We start from the raw sequence: 23,739 nt of genomic DNA on the forward strand, positions 1-23,739 counted from the left end.
TTTGGTGGTTCAAGCACATCCGGGACCGTGTTGTGTGATCTCAAATGTAACGTAAAAAGCTAAAGTTTTTCCAAAAGACCTGACGAACATTTCATTTTTGGGCCTCCGTGGCTGAATGGTTAGCACGTTCGGCTTTAACCGAAAGGTTGGTGGTTAGAGCCCATCCGGGAGCGGTGTTGTGAGGTTTCGGATGTAACGTAAAAAGTCAGAGTTTTTCCACTATACCTGACGAACATTTAATTTTGGGCTTCCGTGGCTCAATGAAATTCGCGTTCGGCTTTTAACCGATAGTTTGGTGGTTCAAGCACATCCGGGAGCGGTGTTGTGAGATCTCAAATGTAACGTAAAAAGCTAAAGTTTTTCCACAATACCTGACGACCATTTAATTTTTGGGCTTCCGTGGCTCATTTAAATTCGCGTTCGGCTTTTAACCGATAGTTTGGTGGTTCAAGCCCATCCAAGAGCGGAATTGTGAGGTCTCAGATGTAATGTATAAAGTCAGAGTTTTTCCAAAGTACCTGACGAACATTTCATATTTGGGCTTCCGTGGCTGAATGGTTAGCACGTTCGGCTGCTAACCGAATGGTTCGTGGTTCGAGCCCACCCGGGAGCGGTGTTGTGAGATCTAAAATGTAACGTAAAAAGCCAAAGTTTTTCCACAATACCTGACAACATTTTATATTCTAAGCTTCCGTGGCGCAATGCTTAGTTTGTTCGGCTGTTAACCGAAAGGTTGGTGGTTCGAGCCCATCCGGTAGCGGTGTTGTGAGGTCTCAGATGTGACGTAAAAATTCAAAGTATTTCCACAATACCTGAAGACCATTTAATTTTTGGGCTTCCGTGGCTCAATGAAATTCGCGTTCGGCTTTTAACAGAAAGGTTGGTGGTTCGAGCCCATCCGGTAGCGGTGTTGTGAGGTCTCAGATGTGACGTAAAAATTCAAAGTTTTTCCACAATACCTGAAGACCATTTAATTTGTGGGCTTCCGTTTTGCAATGGTTATCGCGTTCATCTGTTAACCGAAAGGTTGGTGGTTCGAGCCCACCCGGGAGCGGTGATGTGAGATCTAAAATGTAACGTAAAAAGCCAAAGTGTTTCCACAATACCTGACGACCATTTCATTTTTGGGCTTCCGTGGCGAAATGGTTAGCGCGTTCGGCTGTTAACCGAAAGGTTGGTGGTTCGAGCCCATCTGGGTCAGAGTTTTTCCACAATACCTGACGACCATTTAATATTTGGGCTTCCGTGGCTCAATGAAATTCGCGTTCGGCTTTTAACCGATAGTTTGTTGGTTCAAGCCCATCCGGGAGCGGTATTGTGAGGTCTCAGATGTAACGTAAAAAGCTAAAGTTTTTCCAAAAGACCTGACGAACATTTCATTTTAGGGCTTCCGTGGCTGAATGGTTATCGCGTTCATCTGTTAACCGAAAGGTTGGTGGTTCGAGCCCACCCGGGAGCGGTGTTGTGAGATCTCAAATGTAACGTAAAAAGCTAAAGTTTTTCCACAATACCTGACGATCATTTAATATTTGGGCTTCCGTGGCTCAATGAAATTCGCGTTCGGCTTTTAACCGATAGTTTGGTGGTTCAAGCCCATCCGGGAGCGGTATTGTGAGGTCTCAGATGTAACGTAAAAAGTCACAGTTTTTCCACAACACCTGACGAACATTTAATTTTTGGGCTTCCGTGGCTCAATGAAATTCGCGTTCGGCTTTTAAGCGATAGTTTGGTGGTTCAAGCACATCCGGGAGCGTGTTGTGAGATCTCAAATGCAACGCAAAAAGCTTAAGTTTTTCCACAATACCTGACGAACATTTAATTTTTGGGCTTCCGTGGCTCAATGAAATTCGCGTTCGGCTTTTAAGCGATAGTTTGGTGGTTCAAGCACATCCGGGAGCGTGTTGTGAGATCTCAAATGCAACGTAAAAAGCTAAAGTTTTTCCAAATGTCCTGACGAACATTTCATTTTTGGGCTTCCGTGTCTGAATGGTTATCACGTTCGGCTGTTAACCGAATGGTTGGTGGTTCGAGCCCACCCGGGAGCGGATTTGTGAGATATCAAATGTAACGTAAAAAGCCAAAGTGTTTCCACAATACCTGACGACCATTTAATTTTCGGGCTTCCGTGGCGCAATGGTTAGCGCGTTCAGCTGTTAACCGAAAGGCTGGTGGTTCGAGCCCATCCGGGAGCGGTGTTCTGAGGCCTCAGATAAAACGTAAAAAGTCAGAGTTTTTCCACAATACCTGACGAACATTTAATTTTTGGGCTTCCGTGAATCAATGAAATTCGCGTTCGGCTTTTAACCGATAGTTTGGTGGTTCAAGCACATCCGGGACCGTGTTGTGTGATCTCAAATGTAACGTAAAAACCTAAAGTTTTTCCAAAAGACCTGACGAACATTTCATTTTTGGGCCTCCGTGGCTGAATGGTTAGCACGTTCGGCTTTAACCGAAAGGTTGGTGGTTAGAGCCCATCTGGGTCAGAGTTTTTCCACAATACCTGACGACCATTTAATATTTGGGCTTCCGTGGCTCAATGAAATTCGCGTTCGGCTTTTAACCGATAGTTTGTTGGTTCAAGCCCATCCGGGAGCGGTATTGTGAGGTCTCAGATGTAACGTAAAAAGCTAAATTTTTCCAAAAGACCTGACGAACATTTCATTTTAGGGCTTCCGTGGCTGAATGGTTATCGCGTTCATCTGTTAACCGAAAGGTTGGTGGTTCGAGCCCACCCGGGAGCGGTGTTGTGAGATCTCAAATGTAACGTAAAAAGCTAAAGTTTTTCCACAATACCTGACGATCATTTAATATTTGGGCTTTCGTGGCTCAATGAAATTCGCGTTCGGCTTTTAACCGATAGTTTGGTGGTTCAAGCCCATCCGGGAGCGGTGTTGTGAGGTTTCGGATGTAACGTAAAAAGTCAGAGTTTTTCTACTATACCTGACGAACATTTAATTTTGGGCTTCCGTGGCTCAATGAAATTCGCGTTCGGCTTTTAAGCGATAGTTTGGTGGTTCAAGCACATCCGGGAGCGTGTTGTGAGATCTCAAATGCAACGTAAAAAGCTAAAGTTTTTCCAAATGTCCTGACGAACATTTCATTTTTGGGCTTCCGTGTCTGAATGGTTATCACGTTCGGCTGTTAACCGAATGGTTGGTGGTTCGAGCCCACCCGGGAGCGGATTTGTGAGATATCAAATGTAACGTAAAAAGCCAAAGTGTTTCCACAATACCTGACGACCATTTAATTTTCGGGCTTCCGTGGCGCAATGGTTAGCGCGTTCAGCTGTTAACCGAAAGGCTGGTGGTTCGAGCCCATCCGGGAGCGGTGTTCTGAGGCCTCAGATAAAACGTAAAAAGTCAGAGTTTTTCCACAATACCTGACGAACATTTAATTTTTGGGCTTCCGTGAATCAATGAAATTCGCGTTCGGCTTTTAACCGATAGTTTGGTGGTTCAAGCACATCCGGGACCGTGTTGTGTGATCTCAAATGTAACGTAAAAACCTAAAGTTTTTCCAAAAGACCTGACGAACATTTCATTTTTGGGCCTCCGTGGCTGAATGGTTAGCACGTTCGGCTTTAACCGAAAGGTTGGTGGTTAGAGCCCATCTGGGTCAGAGTTTTTCCACAATACCTGACGACCATTTAATATTTGGGCTTCCGTGGCTCAATGAAATTCGCGTTCGGCTTTTAACCGATAGTTTGTTGGTTCAAGCCCATCCGGGAGCGGTATTGTGAGGTCTCAGATGTAACGTAAAAAGCTAAATTTTTCCAAAAGACCTGACGAACATTTCATTTTAGGGCTTCCGTGGCTGAATGGTTATCGCGTTCATCTGTTAACCGAAAGGTTGGTGGTTCGAGCCCACCCGGGAGCGGTGTTGTGAGATCTCAAATGTAACGTAAAAAGCTAAAGTTTTTCCACAATACCTGACGATCATTTAATATTTGGGCTTTCGTGGCTCAATGAAATTCGCGTTCGGCTTTTAACCGATAGTTTGGTGGTTCAAGCCCATCCGGGAGCGGTGTTGTGAGGTTTCGGATGTAACGTAAAAAGTCAGAGTTTTTCTACTATACCTGACGAACATTTAATTTTGGGCTTCCGTGGCTCAATGAAATTCGCGTTCGGCTTTTAACCGATAGTTTGGTGGTTCAAGCCCATCCGGGAGCGGTATTGTGAGGTCTCGGATGTAATGTATAAAGTCAGAGTTTTTCCAAAATACCTGACGAACATTTCATATTTGGGCTTCCGTGGATGAATGGTTAGCACGTTCGGCTGCTAACCGAATGGTTCGTGGTTCGAGCCCACCCGGGAGCGGTGTTGTGAGATATCAAATGTAACGTAAAAAGCCAAAGTGTTTCCACAATACCTGACGACCATTTAATTTTCGGGCTTCCGTGGCGCAATGGTTAGCGCGTTCAGCTGTTAACCGAAAGGCTGGTGGTTCGAGCCCATCCGGGAGCGGTGTTCTGAGGCCTCAGATAAAACGTAAAAAGTCAGAGTTTTTCCACAATACCTGACGAACATTTAATTTTTGGGCTTCCGTGAATCAATGAAATTCGCGTTCGGCTTTTAACCGATAGTTTGGTGGTTCAAGCACATCCGGGACCGTGTTGTGTGATCTCAAATGTAACGTAAAAAGCTAAAGTTTTTCCAAAAGACCTGACGAACATTTCATTTTTGGGCCTCCGTGGCTGAATGGTTAGCACGTTCGGCTTTAACCGAAAGGTTGGTGGTTAGAGCCCATCCGGGAGCGGTGTTGTGAGGTTTCGGATGTAACGTAAAAAGTCAGAGTTTTTCCACTATACCTGACGAACATTTAATTTTGGGCTTCCGTGGCTCAATGAAATTCGCGTTCGGCTTTTAACCGATAGTTTGGTGGTTCAAGCACATCCGGGAGCGGTGTTGTGAGATCTCAAATGTAACGTAAAAAGCTAAAGTTTTTCCACAATACCTGACGACCATTTAATTTTTGGGCTTCCGTGGCTCATTGAAATTCGCGTTCGGCTTTTAACCGATAGTTTGGTGGTTCAAGCCCATCCGGGAGCGGTATTGTGAGGTCTCAGATGTAATGTATAAAGTCAGAGTTTTTCCAAAATACCTGACGAACATTTCATATTTGGGCTTCCGTGGATGAATGGTTAGCACGTTCGGCTGCTAACCGAATGGTTCGTGGTTCGAGCCCACCCGGGAGCGGTGTTGTGAGATCTCAAATGTAACGTAAAAAGCCAAAGTTTTTCCACAATACCTGAAGAACATTTAATTTTTGGGCTTCCGTGGCTCAATGAAATTCGCGTTCGGCTTTTAAGCGATAGTTTGGTGGTTCAAGCACATCCGGGAGCGTGTTGTGAGATCTCAAATGCAACGTAAAAAGCTAAAGTTTTTCCAAATGTCCTGACGAACATTTCATTTTTGGGCTTCCGTGGCTGAATGGTTATCACGTTCGGCTGTTAACCGAATGGTTGGTGGTTCGAGCCCACCCGGGAGCGGAGTTGTGAGATATCAAATGTAACGTAAAAAGCCAAAGTGTTTCCACAATACCTGACGACCATTTAATTTTCGGGCTTCCGTGGCGCAATGGTTAGCGCGTTCAGCTGTTAACCGAAAGGCTGGTGGTTCGAGCCCATCCGGGAGCGGTGTTCTGAGGCCTCAGATAAAACGTAAAAAGTCAGAGTTTTTCCACAATAAATGACGAACATTTAATTTTTGGGCTTCCGTGAATCAATGAAATTCGCGTTCGGCTTTTAACCGATAGTTTGGTGGTTCAAGCACATCCGGGACCGTGTTGTGTGATCTCAAATGTAACGTAAAAAGCTAAAGTTTTTCCAAAAGACCTGACGAACATTTCATTTTTGGGCCTCCGTGGCTGAATGGTTAGCACGTTCGGCTTTAACCGAAAGGTTGGTGGTTAGAGCCCATCTGGGTCAGAGTTTTTCCACAATACCTGACGACCATTTAATATTTGGGCTTCCGTGGCTCAATGAAATTCGCGTTCGGCTTTTAACCGATAGTTTGTTGGTTCAAGCCCATCCGGGAGCGGTATTGTGAGGTCTCAGATGTAACGTAAAAAGCTAAAGTTTTTCCAAAAGACCTGACGAACATTTAATTTTTGGGCTTCCGTGGCTCAATGAAATTCGCGTTCGGCTTTTAAGCGATAGTTTGGTGGTTCAAGCACATCCGGGAGCGTGTTGTGAGATCTCAAATGCAACGTAAAAAGCTAAAGTTTTTCCAAAAGACCTGACGAACATTTCATTTTTGGGCCTCCGTGGCTGAATGGTTAGCACGTTCGGCTTTAACCGAAAGGTTGGTGGTTAGAGCCCATCCGGGAGCGGTGTTGTGAGGTTTCGGATGTAACGTAAAAAGTCAGAGTTTTTCCACTATACCTGACGAACATTTAATTTTGGGCTTCCGTGGCTCAATGAAATTCGCGTTCGGCTTTTAACCGATAGTTTGGTGGTTCAAGCCCATCCGGGAGCGGTATTGTGAGGTCTCAGATGTAATGTAAAAAGTCAGAGTTTTCCCAAAATACCTGACGAACATTTCATTTTTGGGCTTCCGTGGCTGAATGGTTAGCACGTTCGGCTGCTAACCGAATGGTTCGTGGTTCGAGCCCACCCGGGAGCGGTGTTGTGAGATCTCAAATGTAACGTAAAAAGCCAAAGTTTTTCCAAAAGACCTGACGAACATTTCATTTTTGGGCCTCCGTGGCTGAATGGTTAGCACGTTCGGCTGTTATCCGAAAGGTGTTATTTTATATCGTTTGGGTATTATTTGTGCGCTTTTTAATGAATGAGGCTTTTTCAACTCTTTTTCACACCGTTTATTTAAGCGAATGGTGTATAAAAATATCGCACTAATTCTATGCCATTTGAGCACCATTTAATGGGGTATTCAATGGGGTTATTTTATATAATTAATAATAATAATCGCACTCGTTTAGCTAACCCACCCTGTCGCACTCGTTTAGCTAACCCACCCTGTCGCACTCGTTTAGCTAACCCACCCTGTCGCACTCGTTTAGCTAACCCACCCTGTCGCACTCGTTTAGCTAACCCACCCTGTCGCACTCGTTTAGCTAACCCACCCTGTCGCACTCGTTTAGCTAACCCACCCTGTCGCACTCGTTTAGCTAATCCGCCCTGTCGCACTCGTTTAGCTAACCCACCCTGTCGCACTCGTTTAGCTAACCCGCCCTGTCGCACTCGTTTAGCTAACCCGCCCTGTCGCACTCGTTTAGCTAACCCACCCTGTCGCACTCGTTTAGCTAACCCACCCTGTCGCACTCGTTTTGCTAACCCACCCTGTCGCACTCGTTTAGCTAACCCACCCTGTCGCACTCGTTTAGCTAACCCACCCTGTCGCACTCGTTTAGCTAACCCACCCTGTTGCACTCGTTTACCCTCTGGTTCTACAAGAGATACAGGGATGAACTTTGAGTGTGTTATAGTCCAATTTGTCCGCCCATCCAACCATACTATTTACACCACAAGCATGGGCCGAGTAATTAAGCGAAATGTTCAAAAACATGCCATAACTCAGGTTCTTCTAGAGATACGGTGATGTCCTTTGAGTATGTTATAGTCCAATTTGTTCCCCATCCAATGATACTAAAAACTTAGGGCGACGAAAAATTGGAGCCAAGTAATTAAGGTGCTAACCATGTTAGTTTTGGCTATTTTTGAAAGTGGCTGCGAGTCAGAGCAATCATCATCATCATCTTCATTAAGTGTAGTATCCTGCTCCACACTGTAAAAAGTTGTGGTGTCTAAATTATGCCATAATGGTGTTAAAACAATGTGCACTATTTGTGCACCTTGACAAGGTGCGGAAATAGTACGAAAATGGTTCGATATTTTAAAAACACCATTAGCTTAAACGAATGGTGAAGAAATGGGTTTATAAAGCATAATTCTTTAAAAGGTTTGCAAATGATACCTTAATTATATAAAATAACCCCATTGAATACCCCATTAAATGGTGCTCAAATGGCATAGAATTAGTGCGATATTTTTTATACACCATTCGCTTAAATAAACGGTGTGAAAAAGGGTTGAAAAAGCCTCATTCATTAAAAGGCGCACAAATAATACCCAAACGATATAAAATAACACCTTTCGGATAACAGCCGAACAAGCTAAGCATTGCGCCAAGGAAGCCCAAAAATTAAATGGTCGTCAGGTACTGTGGAAAAACTTTATATTTTGGGTTACAGCTGACACCTCACAACACCGCTCCCGGATGGGCTCGAACCACCAACCTTTCGGTTAGCAGCCGAACGTGCTAACCATTGAGCCACGGAAGCCCAAAAATTAAATGGTCGTCAGGTATTGTGGAAAAACTTTGGCTTTTTACGTTACATCTGAGACCTAACAATACCGCTCCCGGATGGGCTTGAACCACCAAACTATCGGTTAAAAGCCGAACGCGAATTTCATTGAGACACGGAAGCCCAAAAATTAAATGGTCGTCAGGTATTGTGGAAAAACTTTAGCTTTTTACGTTACATTTGAGATCTCACAACACCGCTCCCGGATGGGCTTGAACCACCATACTATCGGTTAAAAGCCGAACGCGAATTTCATTGAGCCACGGAAGCCCAAAAATTAAGTGTTCGTCAGGTATTGTGGAAAAACTCTGACTTTTTACGTTACATCTTAGACCTCGCAACACCGCTCCCGGATGGGCTCGAACCACCAACCTTTCGGTTAACAGCCGAACGCGCTAACCATTGTGCCACGGAAGCCCTAAGATTAAATGGTCGTCAGGTATTGTGGAAACACTTTGGCTTTTTACGTTACATTTGAGATCTCACAACACCGCTAACGGGTGGGCTCGAACCACCAACCATTCGGTAAAAAGCCGAACGTGATAACCATTGAGCCACGGAAGCCCAAAAAATAAATGTTCGTCAGGTATTGTGGAAAAACTCTGACATTTTACGTTACATCTGTGACCTCACAGCACCGCTCCCGGATGGGCTCGAAACACCAACCTTTCGGTTAACAGCCGAACGCGCTAAGCATTGCGCCATGGAAGCTTAGAATATAAAATGTTGTCAGGAATTGTTGAAAAACTCTGACATTTTACGTTACATCTGAGACCTCACAGCACCGCTCCCGGATGGGCTCGAAACACCAACCTTTCGGTTAACAACCGAACGCGCTAAGCATTGCGCCATGGAAGCTTAGAATATAAAATGTTGTCAAGAATTGTGGAAAAACTTTGACTTTTTACGTTACTTATAAAACTTAACACCAACGTTCCCGGGTGGGCTTGAGCCACCAACCTTTCGGATAACAGCCGAACGCGCTAACCATTGCGCCACGGAAGCCCACAAATTAAATGTTCGTCAGGTATTTTGGAAAAATTCTGACTTTTTACGATACATCAGAGACCTCACAATACCGCTCCCGGATGGCCTTGAACCACCAAACTATCGGTTAAAACAGGGGTAAATAACGAAAGGAGTTAGAGACGCTAGCTTCCGTAGTGTAGAATACAGTGGGACTTTCAAACGTAGACACAGAAAAGAGAAAACGCCTCGGTCGCGCCGTCTATAATTCAAAATAAGTATGATATTTTCCAACCAATAGCGTGGCAGCAAAGTTTCGAAAGTCATGCTGGGATATCGATTTTCTCCTGTCTGCTGGTGTTCGTCTGCTAGTGTTCGTCTGCTTACGACTGAGTGACAATTAGGCTTAGATTAAAGTTTATTCATTAAGGTGCACTTGAATTAGAAACATGCAATTTTAAAGTTGGTAAATTCCTTATTCGATAATGAAATGGAATTAAATGTCGTTTTTGCATCCTTCAATACAGTTTTAGTAGTTTTAATTTCTTTAGTCACAGATACAGTCGATGATCATGATCCCGCAGTTCCCATTTTCACTGACTCGGTAAAAATCACTAAGCCTTGGCTCACTGGGCCGACTGTAACCGCGCACTTACGGCAAAAAGAGTTTGATCACATTTTGAGGATTTCCCCGGCTTAAAATTGCAAATTGTTGACTTATCTTTCTTCTTAAAATCGCTGTTTACTCGCGATTGAATATAATAATAATATTGGGTTGATTTATGAGACGACTTCACAACATCGACACCCGCCATTTTACTTTACCCAGAATACCTTGTGGCGCGAGATTTTAAGGCAAAGCTTTTAAGGTTTTGGTCTTATTTACAATACAGTTCCAAAGATGGCACTACGTTAGTTACAAATTCTATGACGTTTCATGGTCCCACTGTATTCTACACTACGGAAGCTAGCGTCTCTAACTCCTTTCGTTATTTACCCCTGGTTAAAAGCCGAACGCGAATTTCATTGAGACACGGAAGCCCAAAAATTAAATGGTCGTCAGGTATTGTGGAAAAACTTTAGCTTTTTACGTTACATTTGAGATCTCACAACACCGCTCCCGGATGGGCTTGAACCACCATACTATCGGTTAAAAGCCGAACGCGAATTTCATTGAGCAACGGAAGCCCAAAAATTAAGTGTTCGTCAGGTATTGTGGAAAAACTCTGACTTTTTGACTTTTTACGTTACATCTTAGACCTCGCAACACCGCTCCCGGATGGGCTCGAACCACCAACCTTTCGGTTAACAGCCGAACGCGCTAACCATTGTGCCACGGAAGCCCTAAAATTAAATGGTCGTCAGGTATTGTGGAAACACTTTGGCTTTTTACGTTACATTTGAGATCTCACAACACCGCTAACGGGTGGGCTTGAACCACCAACCATTCGGTAAAAAGCCGAACGTGATAACCATTGAGCCACGGAAGCCCAAAAAAAAAATGTTCGTCAGGTATTGTGGAAAAACTCTGACATTTTACGTTACATCTGAGACCTCACAGCACCACTCCCGGATGGGCTCGAAACACCAACCTTTCGGTTAACAGCCGAACGCGCTAAGCATTGCGCCATGGAAGCTTAGAATATAAAATGTTGTCAGGAATTGTGGAAAAACTCTGACATTTTACGTTACATCTGAGACCTCACAGCACCGCTCCCGGATGGGCTCGAAACACCAACCTTTCGGTTAACAGCCGAACGCGCTAAGCATTGCGCCATGGAAGCTTAGAATATAAAATGTTGTCAGGAATTGTGGAAAAACTTTGACTTTTTACGTTACTTATAAAACTTAACACCAACGTTCCCGGGTGGGCTTGAGCCACCAACCTTTCGGATAACAGCCGAACGCGCTAACCATTGCGCCTCGGAAGCCCACAAATTAAATGGTCGTCAGGTATTGTGGAAAAACTTTGGCTTTTTACGTTACATTTGAGATCTCACAACACTGCTCCCGGGTGGGCTTGAGCCACCAACCTTTCGTTAAAGAGCCGAACGTGCTAACCATTGAGCCACGGAAGCCCAAAAATTAAATGTTCGTCAGGTATTTTGGAAAAATTCTGACTTTTTACGATACATCAGAGACCTCACAATACCGCTTCCGGATGGCCTTGAACCACCAAACTATCGGTGAAAAGCCGAACGCGAATTTCATTGAGCCACGGAAGCCCAAAAATTTAATGTTCGTCAAGTATTGTGGAAGAACTTTGACTTTTTACGTCACATCTGAAACCTCACAACACCGCTACCGGATGGGCTCGAACCACCAACCTTTCGGTTAACAGCCGAACACACTAAGCATTGCGCCACGGAAGCTTAGAAATTCGAGCCCATCCGGTAGCGGTGTTGTGAGGTCTCAGATGTGATGTAAAAAGTCAAAGTTTTTCCACAATACCTGACGAACATTTAATTTTTGGGCTTCCGTTGCGCAATGGTTAGCGCATTCGACTGTTAACCGAATGGTTGGTGGTTCGAGCCCACCCGGGAGCGGTGTTAAGAGATATCAAATGCAACGTAAAAAGCCAAAGTTTTTCCACAATACCTGACAACATTTTATATTCTAAGCTTCCGTGGCGCAATGCTTAGTTTGTTCGGCTGTTAACCGAAAGGTTGGTGGTTCGAGCCCATCCGGTAGCGGTGTTGTGAGGTCTCAGATGTGACGTAAAAATTCAAAGTATTTCCACAATACCTGAAGACCATTTAATTTTTGGGCTTCCGTGGCTCAATGAAATTCGCGTTCGGCTTTTAACAGAAAGGTTGGTGGTTCGAGCCCATCCGGTAGCGGTGTTGTGAGGTCTCAGATGTGACGTAAAAATTCAAAGTTTTTCCACAATACCTGAAGACCATTTAATTTGTGGGCTTCCGTTGCGCAATGGTTATCGCGTTCATCTGTTAACCGAAAGGTTGGTGGTTCGAGCCCACCCGGGAGCGGTGATGTGAGATCTAAAATGTAACGTAAAAAGCCAAAGTGTTTCCACAATACCTGACGACCATTTAATTTTTGGGCTTCCGTGGCGCAATGGTTAGCGCGTTCGGCTGTTAACCGAAAGGTTGGTGGTTCGAGCCCATCTGGGAGCGGTGTTGTGATGTCTCAGATGTAACGTAAAAAGTCAGAGTTTTTCCACAATACCTGACGACCATTTAATATTTGGGCTTCCGTGGCTCAATGAAATTCGCGTTCGGCTTTTAACCGATAGTTTGTTGGTTCAAGCCCATCCGGGAGCGGTATTGTGAGGTCTCAGATGTAACGTAAAAAGCTAAAGTTTTTCCAAAAGACCTGACGAACATTTCATTTTTGGGCTTCCGTGGCTGAATGGTTATCGCGTTCCACTGTTAACCGAAAGGTTGGTGGTTCGAGCCCACCCGGGAGCGGTGTTGTGAGATATCAAATGTAACGTAAAAAGCCAAAGTGTTTCCACAATACCTGACGACCATTTAATTTTCGGGCTTCCGTGGTGCAATGGTTAGCGCGTGCGGCTGTTAACCGAAAGGCTGGTGGCTCAAGCCCACCCGGGAACGTTGGTGTTAATTTTTATAAGTAACGTAAAAAGTCAAAGTTTTTCCACATTACCTGAAGACCATTTAATTTGTGGGCTTCCGTAGCGCAATGGTTATCGCGTTCATCTGTTAACCGAAAGGTTGGTGGTTCGAGCCCACCCGGGAGCGGTGAAGTGAGATCTAAAATGTAACGTAAAAAGCCAAAGTGTTTCCACAATACCTGACGACCATTTAATTTTTGGGCTTCCGTGTCGCAATGATTAGCGCGTTCGGCTGTTAACCGAAAGGTTGGTGGTTCGAGCCCATCTGGGAGCGGTGTTGTGAGGTCTCAGATGTAACGTAAAAAGTCAGAGTTTTTCCACAATACCTGACGACCATTTAATATTTGGGCTTCCGTGGCTCAATGAAATTCGCGTTCGGCTTTTAACCGATAGTTTGTTGGTTCAAGCCCATCCGGGAGCGGTATTGTGAGGTCTCAGATGTAACGTAAAAAGTCAGAGTTTTTCCAAAATACCTGACGAACTTTTAATTTTTGGGCTTTCGTGGCTCAATGGTTAGCACGTTCGGCTGCTAACCGAATGGTTGGTGGTTCGAGCCCACCCGGGAGCGGTGTTGTGAGATCTCAAATGTAGCGTAAAAAGCCAAAGTTTTTCCACAATAACTGACGACCATTTAATTTTTGGGCTTCCGTGGCGCAATGGTTAGCGCGTTCGGCTGTTACCCGAAAGGTTGGTGGTTCGAGCCCATCCGGGAGCGGTGTTGTGAGGTGTCAGCTGTAACACAAAATATAAAAGTTTTTCCACAGTACCTGACGACCATTTAATTTTTGGGCTTCCGTGGTGCAATGCTTAGCGCGTTCGGCTGTTATCCGAAAGGTGTTATTTTATATCGTTTGGGTATCATTTGTGCGCCTTTTAATGAATGAGGCTTTTTCAACCCTTTTTCACACCGTTTATTTAAGCGAATGGTGTATAAAAAATATCGCACTAATTCTATGCCATTTGAGCACCATTTAATGGGGTATTCAATGGGGTAATTTTATATAATTAAGGTATCATTTGCAAACCTTTTAAAGAATTATGCTTTATAAACCCATTTCTTCACCATTCGTTTAAGCTAATGGTGTTTTTAAAATATCGAACCATTTTCGTACTATTTCCGCACCTTGTCAAGGTGCACAAATAGTGAACATTGTTTTAACACCATTATGGCACTATTTAGACACCACAATTTTTTACAGTGTGGAGCAGGATACTACACTTAATGAAGATGATGATGATGATTGCTCTGACTCGCAGCCACTTTCAAAAATAGCCAAAACTAACATGGTTATTTAATGTGTAAATTAATTTAAAAAATATTTATTGCAAAAGCAACTCTAAATTCATTTAGGAAAAGGATGACATATATTTTCAGAACTACTGGACGAACCTAGTTGTAACGTAAACGAGGATGAAGTGTCGACTTATCAGTCACTTGTGCCATTACCTACAACGTCAAATTCACTTGAAGATTGGTGGAAAGTCCAAAATTTGCCAAATCGCAAGTCCTTGTTTAAGCGAATTATGTCAATTACCGCTTCAAGTTCAACCAGTGAACGTTGTTTCAGCAAACAGGGTAGGATTTTAGAGGAAAGAAGCACGCAGTTGAAGCCAAATAAAGTGGACATCATTCCTTTTTTGAACGAAAACCTTAAAGAAAACCACTAGTGTTTTTGTTAAAGTTAAAACATTCGACAGGGCTCATACAACTTTTGGAAAACATATTTCCCTGACATTTCCAGGTTTCCCCCCACATACTTCCCTGACATTTCCAGGTTTCCCCCCACATACTTCCTTGAATTTTCCAGAGTTACGAGCCTTTAAAATTTAGGGTAACGCTATTCCTATGAAGGGAGTTTGCTTGTTTATGTTTTGCTAAATTACTCCGCCCCTGTTTGTCGTAGCCCTAAGTTTTTAGTATGGTTGGATGGGGGACAAGTTGGACTATAACATACTCAAAGGACATCCCCGTATCTCTAGTAAAACTAGAGTTACGAGCCTCCAAATATTTTGTTAAAAATGAAAAGTAACCTAATAAGAATAAGTGAGACACTAACATAAGTTGACGAAGACATTGACGTAGCCTCAAGTTTAAAGTACCATTGTAAGGGGAGCGAAAAGGGCTATAACATATTCAAAGGAGATGCCCGTATCTTTAATAGAACAAGAGTTATGGGCCTTCAAAGGGCAGTGTTAAAAATCATAAGTAAAATAATAACAATAAGTGAGACGATACCATAAAAGTTGAACGTTTACCTTAATTACTTGGCTCCAGTTTTTCGTCGCCCTAAGTTTTTAGTATCATTGGATGGGGAACAAATGGGACTATAACATACTCAAAGGACATCCCCGTATCTCTAGTAGAACCTGAGTTATGGCATGTTTTTGAACATTTCGCTTAATTACTCGGCCCATGCTTGTGGTAGCCCTAAGTTTATAGTATGGTTGGATGGGCGGACAAATTGGACTATAACACACTCAAAGGTCATCCCTGTATCTCTTGTAGAACCAGAGGGTAAACGAGTGCAACAGGGTGGGTTAGCTAAATGAGTGCGACAGGGTGGGTTAGCTAAACGAGTGCGACAGGGTGGGTTAGCTAAACGAGTGCGACAAGGTGGGTTAGCTAAACGAGTGCGACAGGGTGGGTTAGCTAAACGAGTGCGACAGGGTGGGTTAGCTAAACGAGTGCGACAGGGTGGGTTAGCTAAACGAGTGCGACAGGGTGGGTTAGCTAAACGAGTGCGACAGGGTGGGTTAACTAAACGAGTGCGACAGGGTGGGTTAGCTAAACGAGTGCGACAGGGTGGGTTAGCTAAACGAGTGCGACAGGGTGGGTTAGCTAAACGAGTGCGACAGGGTGGGTTTAGCCAAATGAGAGAGCCATGTTTGTCGTAGCCCTTAGCTTTTAGTATGGGTGGATGGGGGACATACTCAAATGACATCCCCGTATCTCTAGTAAAACCAGAATTACGAGCCTCCAAAGTATAGTGTAATGTTATTCCTTTGGAGTGTATGTTCACGAACATTTTGCTTAATTGCTTGGCCCTGATTTCCCTGAATTTTCCCTGAGGTTTTTGTCAACTATTTATTTCCCTGATTTTTCCAGATTTTCCCGGTTTTCCAGGTTTGTATGAACCCTGATTCGAAACAAATTTATATTTTTGTTGTGGCTCATTTTGTGAAGGAAAAATAGGGCAGATTTCAGAAGAATGCTTCGACTAGTGTAGAAGTTGCAGGTGAGTTCTCCTTGTTTGTCATTCAATGGTAGTAATTACGTTGTTCATTTATAATATTGAATATCGGTAATGGTATGGAAATGGTTCTCTGCTATATTTGATTTCGGTAATGGTTGGAAATGAGATAACGTTTTTTAATCGGGAATGGGAATGGTTGGTATTTGGAAACCACGGATCGGTAACGTATGGGGAGATTGATGAAATCTATGGGTGGAATTGGTAAACAAAAATTTGAAAAAGAGTGGTATGGAAATGGTAACGTTTGAAACAGAAATGCAGCTCTCTAAACCTTACAGTATATCGTAGTGGTATCTCTGCTCCTTGGTTTTCCGTTCCAAAACTTCCGTTGGCTGGGATCTCCGTCGAAAAGAAAAATGGCGATATGGTGGACGTAGAAACACGTTGCAATTCTTATATTAAAGATACTGGGAATGAATTTGTCCAAACTGTTTTAATTTAACCACGGAATTCTCACTCACACTTATCACAACAAAACATCATTGACGATCGTTTAAATGTTTAGTAGAAACAAGGCTTAATTTACAACATTCCGGCAGAATCAGACGTGAGCCATTTTCGCTCCCAAAATCACAAGATAAAAATAGTTCTAAACCGGATGTGTGTAAGTTAATGCGCGTGGGCGCAAAAAATGGGGTAACTATTTCTTTGGGAGCTAAGCGGTGTATGAATCCGGTGAGCTTTACGATGAAACTTTGTTGTTACGGGCTTTTTAACAGTTTCGTACTTCGGGTTATTATGAACTCCTGGTGGGACTAAGTTCAACTAAACGCTAGTTCAGCATAACCAAAAACTAAACAGAAATTCGTTTACTGATCATAAACAAAACTACTAAAACATAGCACCAGCGATAGCGATTAAATTGAAATCCAAAACTTATTTACTTGAAAAGTATTAATGTTCATCAAAATAATATCAAAAATAAACATAAGCATATTATCATCTTAAAAACAGATCAAGAGCAGCTCTATCCAGTTAACTGTAACCTAAACAAAAGTCCACACGAATAATCAATCATTATATGGACTAACAAGATTATGATACTTTACGAAATCATTTAAAAAAAATAGACTCTAGTCTTTAAACATATTAACCACAATACATAATAAGAATAAAACAAAACACAAAATTTACAGAGCGCTCTAAATTAACTTCGAAGTGAATCACATTAATCTATTTACTTTTTAATAACCCTACGCGTAACTAGATCTCAAGGTCGTAGTACTCATAGATCACTAAGATTATCGAATGGTTTAATTTCATTGTTTCCTATTAAATCTTTTGCTGGTAGGGTGACTATCATTTTTCCGTTTAGTCGGTACCGAAATTTTATCACCATTACCCGAATTCGTACTGTCAGCCTCGTAACCCTGCGCAAGGTCTGAAGCTGATACTGCCAGCCTTTGTCTTTCGACGTACGGTTTTAGCTCTGAAACATGATATGTTCCAGGCAATTCTTTGCCATTTGGGTGAGCCAACCTGTACGTTAGTTTTGATAACTTTTTCGAAATTTTAAAGGGATCTTCGTACTTATCCGCTAATTTCTTACTAAAGTCATCCGCAGCGCTGGATAAAAAATGTGTTTTACGTAACACTAAATTTCCATCCTGGAACTCGAAATCACGATGACTTCGGTCATAGTACGCTTTTTGCTTTTGTTGAGCAATTTTAATGCGGTCTTTAGCCTTTACAACAGCTTCCTCCACTACCGAAGCTACTCTGAGACCCTAAAAACTCTCAGTCTCAGGCACTAAATATTCTCCCGCTTTTTTATCTTTCAGAACGCTACTGGCCGTTCTCAGTTCGCGACCAAACATCAAGAACGCAGGGGTGTATCCTGTCGTCTCTTGACGAGCGGTCCTAATAGCCATGGCGAACTGAGAAATGCCTTTGTCCCAATCTTTGTGATTATCCTCTACATAGGATGCTACCATAGTTCCTATGGTTCTATTAAACCTTTCTGTTAGGTTACCCTGAGGAGAATATAAGGACGTATGGCGTTGTTTGACCTGCAACGTCTCGAAAACCTTTTTGAAAATACGAGAAACAAACTGTCTGCCATTGTCGCTTACTACGCAGGTGGGCAATCCAAATCGCGTGAAAATGTCATCGATAAGATGACGCACAATAGGCTTAGTAGTAGCGGTCCTTAACGGGAATATCTCCACCCATTTGGTTAAGGTGTCTGACACCACTAGCAAATATCGGAAACCTCTTTTGCTTCTCGGATACGGTCCTTTTAGATCTAAAGAAATAACCTCCCAGGGGTTAACTATTTCGCTTGATTTCATCAAGCCTGCTGGAGATACTGGAGGGACTTTATTCTTCTGGCATAGTGTACAAGAACGACAGTAATCTATGGTGCCTCGAGTGAGTCCATCCCAAACGAATTGACTTTGAACGCGGTGAAGGGCTTTCTTTACCCCGAAATGTCCTGCTGTGGGGATGTCATGGCTGATATAAAGAACTCGTGGTCGGAGGGCTAGGGGAACCCACACTCTAAGGTTATCGTGACTAACCATCTTTTTCATTTCTCGGTATAGATTACCATCCCTAACCTCACATTGTGGACCATATTTTTCAACAAAATCTCTTAACTTTTTGTCAACCGGGGTCTTATCATTTTCTAAATACTAAAAAATCGCGCCCATTTCTTTGTCGTTACGCTGTGCTTGTATAATGTCGTCGCGGTCAAACTTGACTAATACCGGGCTAGAATTAGGGGTGCTAGATGTTATTGCACTAAGAATACCTATATCACAGTCGGAGTTACGCGTTAATTGTTCATCCCTAGTTAGGATCCACGATTGTTCAACTACCGCTGATATTTCGGTATGCTCGTCTTGTTCCGGTATCCGCGAGAGGGCGTCAGCTACAACCTTATCTTTGCCGGGTATATGGTTTACGGTGAAATCAAAAGCTTGTAGCCTTGCGTTCCACCTGGCAAATTTGCCGGTGGGGTCTCGCGCGCGGTAAAGCCAGCGTATTGCACTGTGATAGGTAAAAACTTCAAATTTTGACCCTTCTATGCATGGGCTGAACTTCTCTACTGCCCAGACGACAGCTAAACATTCCCGCTCAGTCGTGGAATATTTTCATTCCGTGTCGCTAAGTGAGCGGCTAGCGAATTGGACGACGTGTCGCTTTCCCTTTATTTTCTGCGACAGCACTGCTTCCAATCCAAGGTTGGAAGCGTCCGTGTGTAGTATGAAGGGCTTTGCATAGTCCGGTGAACTTAACACTGGGGCCGACGACAATTCTTTCTTCAAGGTATTAAAGGATTGGTCTTGCTCGTCGCCCCACCTCCAATCTGTTTCGTTTTTCAAGAGGTGATGAAGTGGACTGGCGATTTTAGCGAAATCTTGTATAAATCGCCTGTAATAGCTCGCCATGCCGAGAAAACGTCTAAGTTGACGGACGTTCCTTGGTGTAGGGAATTCGACCATAGCTTCTGTCTTTTCTGGGTCGACCTTCACACCAAGCTCCGAAACAGTATGTCCCAAAATTTTGCATTCCTTTTTGCAAATTTGCGTTTTCGCTGCGCTCATTGTCAACCCTGCTTCCAATAACCGATTGAATACGTTTTCCAACGTTTCTATATGTGAATCGAAATCTGCGGAGGCGATAATCAAATCGTCCCAATAAGCGCAGACGAGACCCCACAACACCTCTCCCGGGTGGGTTGGAGCCACCAACCTTTCGATTAACAGCTGAACGCGCTAACCATTGCGCCACAGAAGCCCAAAAATTAAATGTTCGTCAGGTATTGTGGAAAAACACTGACTTTTTACGTTACAGCTAACACGTCATAACACCGCTCCCGGACGGGCTCGAACCACCAACTTTTCGGGTAACAGCCGAACGCGCTAACCATTGCCCCACGGAAGAACAAAAAGTAAGTGGTCGTCAGGTATTATGGAAAAACTTTGACTTTTTACGTCACATCTGAGACCTCATAACACCGCTCCCGGATGGACTCGAACCACCAACCACTCGGTTAACAGCCGAACGCGCTAACCATTGCGCCACGGAAGCCCAAAAATTAGATGTTCGTCAGGTATTGTGGAAAAACACTGACTTTTTACGTTACACCTGAGACCCCACAACACCGCTCCCGGATGGGCTCGAACCACCAACCTTTCGGTTAACAGATGAACACGCTAACCATTGCGCCACGGAAGCGCGAAATTTAAATGGTCGTCAGGTATTGTTGAAAAATACTGCCTTTTTACTTTACATCTGAGACCTCACAACACCAATCCCGGATGGGCTCGAACCACCAAACTATCCGTTAAAAGCCGAACGCGAATTTCATTGAGCCACGGAAGCTCTGCTATGAAAAAGTCGTCAGGTATTGTGGAAAAGATTTGACTTTTTTCGTAACATCTGAAACCTCACAGCACCGCTCCCGGGTGTGCTCGAACCACCAACCTTTCGGTTTACAGCCGAACGCGCTATCCATAGCGCTACGGAAGCCCAAAAATTAAATGGTCTTCAGTTATTGTGGAGAAACTATGATATTTTACATTACTTACAAAACTTAACACCAACGTTCCCGGGTGGGCTTGAGCCACCAACCTTTCCGAGAACAGACGAACGAGCTGAAAATGCGCAACAGAAGCCCGGAAATCGAATGGTCGTCAGGTATTGTGGAAAAACATTGACTTTTTACGTTATATCTGAGACCTCACAACACCGCTCCCGGATGGGCTCGAACCACCAAACTATCGGATAAAAGTCGAACGTGGTATTGATTGAGCCATGGAAGCTCTGAAATTAAATCGTCGTCAGGTATTGAGGAAAAACACTGACTTTTTACTTTACATCTGAGACCTCACAACACCACTCCCGGTGGGGCTGGAACCACCAATCTTTCGGTTAACCGCCGAATGCGCTAACCATTGAGCCACGGAAGCTCAGAAATTAAATGGTTGTCAGGTATTGTGGAAAACTGATGACTTTTTACGCTACATCTGAGACCCCACAACACCTCTCCCGGGTGGGCTAGAACCACCAACCTTTCGGTTAACAGCTGAACGCGCTAATTATTGCGCCACTGAAGCCCAAAAATTAAATGGTCTTCAGGTATTGTGGAAAAACTTTGACTATTTACGTTACTTATAAAACTTAACACCAACGTTCCCGGGTGGGCTTGAGCCACCAACCTTTCGGATACCCGCCGAACGCGCTAACCATTGCGCCATGGAAGCCCAAAAATTAAACGGTCGTCAGGTATTGTGGAAAAACTTTTATATTTTGGGTTACATCTGACACCCCACAACACCTCTCCCGGGTGGGCTGGAACCACCAACATTTCGTTTAACAGCTAAACGCGCTAACCATTGCGCCACGGAAGCTCAAAAATTAAATGTTCGTCAGGTATTGTGGAAAAACTTTGGCTTTTTACGTTACATTTGAGATCTCACAACACTGCTCCCGGGTGGGCTTGAGCCACCAACCTTTCGGATAACAGCCGAACGCGCTAACCATTGCGCCAAGGAAGCCCAAAAATTAAATGGTTGTCAGGTATTGTGGAAAACTGATGACATTTTACGCTACATCTGAGACCCCACAACACCTCTCCCGGGTGGGCTGGAACCACCAACCTTTCGGTTAACAGATGAACGCGCTAATTATTGCGCCACGGAAGCCCAGAAACTAAATGGTTGACAGGTATTGTGGAAAACTTATGAATTTTACGCTACATCTGAGACCCAACAACACCTCTCCCGGGTGGAGTGGAACCACCAACATTTCGTTTAACAGCTGAACGCGCTAACCATTGCGCCACGGAAGCCCAAAAATTAAATGTTCGTCAGGTACTGTGTAAAAACTTTGACTTTTACGTAACATCTGAAACCTCACAGCACCGCTCACGGGTGTGCTCGAACCACCAACCTTTCGGTTAACAGCCGAACACGCTAACCATTGCGAAACGGAAGCCCAAAACTCAAATTGTCTTCAGGTATTGTGGAAAAACTTTGACTATTTACGTTACTTATAAAACTTAACACCAACGTTCCCGGGTGGGCTTGAGCCACCAACCTTTCGGATAACAGCCGAACGCGCTAACCATTGCGCCACGGAAGCCCAAAAACTGAACGGTCGTCAGGTATTGTGGAAAAACTTTTATATTTTGGGTTACATCTGACACCTCACAACACCGCTCCCGGATGGGCTTGAACCACCAACCTTTCGGTTAACAGATGAACGCGCTAACTATTGCGCCACGGAAGGCCAAAAATTAAATGTTCGTCAGGTATTGAGGAAAAACACTGCCTTTTTACTTTACATCTGAGACCTCACAACACCACTCCCGGATAGGCTCGAACCACCAACATTTCGGTTAACAGCCGAACACGCTAACCATTGCGCAACGTAAGCCCAAAAATCAAATGGTCTTCAGGTATTGTGGAAAAACTTTGACTATTTACGTTACTTATAAAACTTAACACCAACGTTCCCGGGTGGGCTTGAGCCTCCAACCTTTCGGATAACAGCCGAACGCGCTAACCATTGCGCCACGGAAGCCCAAAAATTAAACGGTCGTCAGGTATTGTGGAAAAACTTTTATATTTTGGGTTACATCTGACACCTCACAACACCGCTCCCGGATGGGCTTGAACCACCAACCTTTCGGTTAACAGATGAACGCGCTAACCATTGCGCAACGGAAGCCCAAAAATTAGATGTTCGTCAGGTATTGAGGAAAAACACTGCCTTTTTACTTTACATCTGAGACCTCTCAACACCACTCCCGGATGGGCTCGAACCACCAACCTTTCGGTTAACAGCCGAACACGCTAACCATTGCGCAACGGAAGCCCAAAAATCAAATGGTCTTCAGGTATTGTGGAAAACTTTTGACTATTTACGTTACTTATAAAACTTAACACCAACGTTCCCGGGTGGGCTTAAGCCACCAACCTTTCCGATAACAGGCGAACGAGCTGAAAATGCGCTACATAAGCCCGTAAATTGAATGGTCGTCAGCTAATGTGGAAAAACACTGACTTTTTACGTTACATCTGAGATCTCACAACACTGCTTCCGGATGGGCTAGAACCACCAAACTTTCGGTTAACAGCCGAACACGCTAACCATTGAGCCACGGAAGCTCAGAAATAAAATGGTTGTCAGGTATTGTGGAAAACTGATGACTTTTTACGCTACATCTGAGACCCCACAACACCCCTCCCGGGTGGGCTGGATCCACCAACCTTTCGGTTAACAGCTGAACGCGTTAATTATTGCGCCACGGAAGCCCAGAAACTAAATGGTTGACAGGTATTGTGGAAAACTTATGAATTTTACGCTACATCTGAGACCCAACAACACCTCTCCCGGGTGGAGTGGAACCACCAACATTTCGTTTAACAGCTGAACGCGCTAACCATTGCGCCACGGAAGCCCAAAAATTAAATGTTCGTCAGGTACTGTGTAAAAACTTTGACTTTTACGTAACATCTGAAACCTCACAGCACCGCTCACGGGTGTGCTCGAACCACCAACCTTTCGGTTAACAGCCGAACACGCTAACCATTGCGAAACGGAAGCCCAAAACTCAAATTGTCTTCAGGTATTGTGGAAAAACTTTGA

General features: G+C 43.9%; 3 non-coding genes across 3 annotated transcripts; 1 reads left to right on the plus strand and 2 right to left on the minus strand.

Annotated features, from left to right (window-relative positions):
* Positions 1 to 8,228: 8,228 nt before the first annotated feature.
* TRNAS-GCU (transfer RNA serine (anticodon GCU)) lies at positions 8,229 to 8,301 on the minus strand. The gene has a single exon. It is a non-coding gene; the product is annotated as a tRNA-Ser (tRNA).
* A 5,080-nt stretch (positions 8,302 to 13,381) lies between these two features.
* Positions 13,382 to 13,454, plus strand: TRNAS-GCU (transfer RNA serine (anticodon GCU)). Its single transcript has one exon. It is a non-coding gene; the product is annotated as a tRNA-Ser (tRNA).
* Positions 13,455 to 20,543: 7,089 nt separating this feature from the next.
* On the minus strand, positions 20,544 to 20,616 carry TRNAY-GUA (transfer RNA tyrosine (anticodon GUA)). The gene has a single exon. It is a non-coding gene; the product is annotated as a tRNA-Tyr (tRNA).
* Positions 20,617 to 23,739: the final 3,123 nt, after the last annotated feature.

The sequence above is a fragment of the Phalangium opilio genome, unplaced genomic scaffold (assembly GCF_054372755.1).
Source record: "Phalangium opilio isolate 3A_F unplaced genomic scaffold, DU_Popi_V2 ptg000002l_1, whole genome shotgun sequence".
NCBI lineage: Eukaryota > Metazoa > Arthropoda > Arachnida > Opiliones > Phalangiidae > Phalangium > Phalangium opilio.